Genomic DNA, 4,111 nt, shown 5'->3' with positions numbered 1-4,111 from the left:
CAAAAATAGAGAGACAAAAACCACCATTCAAATGTCAAAAACCTCGGCATGGTTACACCTGGAAGCGTCTTCCTAAACAACATAAAAAACCTCCAATAGTTCAACCCAAGTATCAATGGATTCTGAAGCGCAAACAACTCAACCAAACCCCTATCTATGGATACCAAAACAACCAACTCGACAACCAGATCAATTGTCTCCACAAACAAGGTACAAGTGGGTACTGAAGCAGCCACAAACCATGGAGATCACTACAATGGTACTCGACAAACCAACAATCAAAGAAAGAGTGCGCCATCTTCAAATGCTTTTTTTCGAACCATGTAGTATAGATAGTGTAGCGCGGATAGTGTGTTGTGCTCTCTACAGTGGGTGCTCCTCAGTGCAATGTGCGTGACAATCTCACTCGAAACACACTGAAAACAAAGGAACAATAGATAACGACTAAGCTCACAGAGACACAACAGCAGACCAGAACATATGACTTGACTATATCAAAGAATTGATACAAACTCTGGCGTGGCAGCACACTCAGCTCCACCCTAGGACCACAGGTACAATGGGGTGTCGAGGCTCAGATGTGCAGGGATGGTGAAGACGTGCTGTGTGTATCGACTTGCTACCCTAGGCAATGACACTAGACCACATATATGAAGAAGATGATAATCATAACCCAACCGCTACTCATATGTACAACCATAAAGAGCCACCAACGGCTCATAAATGTCAGCCATCCAAGTCTATCCCCAAACTGAGTGGTGGTGACCTGGCCATGATGTCCACTAGACCACCGTCTGTATCCTTGCCACGTGTCATTGTCCAGCCCAGAGAGTCCGTCCAGTGTGAACCAGACCAGACCAATTGTACTAACTGTGTGTCCTGTGAAAGTGACACTGTGGCCTGCTATAAGTTGCCCACCACAAGACCGCTCACCTTCTCGGTGAGAGGAATACCGAAAAACTAGTGAAAGAAAACCACTAGGTACTGCATATATACAATTTTGTGTTGAATCTGTGATCCAAGAGATAGAGTTGTGGCTACTGCTGCACCCGAAGTATCAAAATCTGGAGGTGGAGCCATCAGATCGATGGGAAAACTCTGGACTCTATAAGTACTCTCTACAAGCCGACTCTCAGTGAAAGGAGCAGCCACCTGCTGCTCGGCAGATGGGAGTACCTGGCCTGAAGTGTACTGAGGCCGCCGACTAGCACACCCATGTCGATGTGTGCCTGCGAAGTCGTCACAAGGAGTAGTATGTGAGGATGACATGTGTGGTAAGGAGCCAAAGGTGCGAGGCTGCTGAAATCCCTGAGGGTAGTAGTCAAACTGTTGCTGTGATGGAGCACCTCCTCCAAACTGTCGATGACTGTACTCTCCATACCCCATGGGCGTCTGTACTAATCAAGTGCGACAAACCCACCCATATCCCATGGTAGCTTGAGGCTGCTGCTGAAACCCCATGTCCCCTTGGACTAGCATGTCCCGAAATCCTTGCATTTGAGCTTTGAGGTCATCAATTATCTATGACTTTACATGCAGCACTTGACGCAGGGCGAAAATGGTAGCATCTCTATCAGCAATGGCACTCTCTGCAACTCGCAAGGAGCCTTCCATGGCCGCATATGTGGCTGAGTGCTTCTGGTGGGTAGCTGCTAATTTCTCGGCACCAAGTTCAATCATTGTGATAACATTTCTTGACTCCTGCAGGTTCTCTTCAAAGATTTTAAATAACGAAGTAGAGTCACTTCCACTGGAAGAAGCAGTAGTAGCACCTAGAGGTGTAGAGTGCCCAAGAGGCACTGCAGTTGATTTCGGGGTGATAGTAGTAGTAAGGTGCCCAAGAGGCACTGCAGTGGTTGTTGGGGTGACAATAGTAGTAGGGTGTCCAAGAAGCACTGCAGTGGTTGTCGGGGTGACAGTGGTAGCAAGTTCATTGGGTGAGTTGGAGATGGGAGAGAATGAAGAGGGTACCACTGGTGCTGAGAAAGGTGTGGTAATATTGGCAGTAGTATAGACGGGGGCAGTAGGGAGAGGTACCTGTGGAAGAGAGACCGCCTCAGTAACAAGAGTGGGCGTACCAAGAACAACGGAGCTCCCGACGGTCCCTGACACTGTAGAGACGGGCACGAAGGTAGAAGAAGGACGTCGCAGAGGATGCGTCACCCAAGTCTGGCTCTCTGAAAATGGCAGAGATCGTAGTGTCTCTGTCGTATCTTTGACCACTTTGACTCTTTTCTTTCGTTGTCTTCTTGTGATCATCTGTGCCAAGAGACTTTCTTTTTGCTTGCGGTGGCAATGCTGCATCCTCATTCACTTCAAGAGGATTGATGCGGATGTTTATCACCCACGCCAACAGTGGTGTAACAAAACATTGGAAGCTAGACTGAGGTGACTGCACTTGTGCTCTGAACCTTTTCGCCCTGGCCTGCAATGATGCAAAGAGAATCTGATGAAACCCACAAGGTATGTTCTTTATTAAGCAGTAAAGATCATCACATTGTTGGAACGTGGTAGATACTTCGCATTTCCCCTTTGGTCCTTGAGAATCTCTCACTAAAAAGTAATATCTGAATACTGCTAAGAGAGCTTTGTGATGCTGCAGGTTTGGATGATCAGGTTTGAACAATGCCTGGAATGCCTGTATGGTATCAGCTTTGGAGAGCTTTGAGTAAGACCTAGTACTCGGCTGCAAGGAGGGAAATTTGGTCATTCCCATTGCATGTCCTAGACGTGCAGCTGTCAAAGTGTGTCCTCTGACCTTTGGAAAAAATTTCAACATATCATGAACCATGCCCACAGGTATGTCATCAGGAAGGATAGCTTCAGCTAGCGATGTGACACCCAAGTTGTCCAATTGGTCCTGTGAGAGAACATCTCTGAGAGATGGCTTGGGCTGCTGCATGTGAAAATTGAGTGAAAACTTTGTTTTGTGTTTATTTTTTTCAGGCCTTGCAACTTCATGACTGATCATGTGACTCATGAATTTTTTCCCCCCTGTTGTATCTTTCTCTTGTGCACTTGAACTACCACTGTCTGAGCCGCTACCATTGTTTGAGCCGGAGCTAGAATCTACATCTGATGCCGATGCTTTGTAACTTTCGTCAGATGGAGCACTAAACATCATATCCGTTACCCCATGGTTGCTAGGTTCTAATTCTGCTTCAGTTTCATAATTAACCTGCTTTTGTGGTTGAGTCCTTTTCCTCGGCAACAATTTTTTGCCTCTTGCCATATCCACTGATTGATGACTATCTTAACACTGTAATAGTATTTGTCACAAATACAAAGGCTGAAAGCAATGAGTTACTGTAGAGTAGATTCTGTTAGACCCACAAGATCATACATAGACAACATCCTCAGATCATACATCCATTAGCACATCAGGTGCCTCAAAAAGCATCAGCATATCAGTTGCCTCAAAAAGCATAATCCTAGTCTTTGCTGCTACTTGAAAATCCGAGAGCAGGCCGAGGTTCTAGTCTTGAGGAAGTGACAAAATTGAGTCGTGCTTAGATAGGCAAGAGGGCAAGATGAAGGTGGGTAGGGGCTGATGGAAGAGCGTTGAGCAGTTTGAGTATAGGTATTTGTGCGAGAGGTTAGATAGGCTCGGGCAGGGTCTAGGGTTGGGCAGGGTGCGAGGGGTAGATAGGGTTTATAGTAGAGGGCGAGGGGTGGATAGTAGGGCCGAGAGGTAGATAGGGGGGGCGAGGGCTAGATAGGGGCGAGGGGTGGGTAGGGGGGGCGAGGGCTAGAAAGGGGCAAGGGGTGGGTAGGGGGGGCAAGCGCTAGATAGGGGCGAGGGCTAGATAGGGGGGATGACCTGGGAGATGTTAGAGGAAGGGGGGATCATTGGCAAGCTCATGCAAAGGAGATTTCTTCCCCCTTTGGTGATGTGTTATAGGTTCACCAAGGCCGACGGCTTCCATCAGAGGAACACTTGAATCATGGGCATGAGGGACTAACACACTTACTTCTTCGACGGGCACACTTTTTGTTGTAGTGCTTGGGACACTGGTGTCCGCCTGAGGAGCTGGGAGAGAGTGTGTTACCGCCATAGGTGAGGTTTGAATAGAGACCACATAGCATGGCATCGATGTGGTAGCTTCCAACC

Source organism: Adiantum capillus-veneris, chromosome 15, assembly GCF_014529385.1.
Source record: "Adiantum capillus-veneris isolate H3 chromosome 15, ASM1452938v2, whole genome shotgun sequence".
NCBI lineage: Eukaryota > Viridiplantae > Streptophyta > Polypodiopsida > Polypodiales > Pteridaceae > Adiantum > Adiantum capillus-veneris.
The sequence above is the reverse complement of the archived record's forward strand: the minus strand, read 5'-3'. Positions refer to the sequence as shown.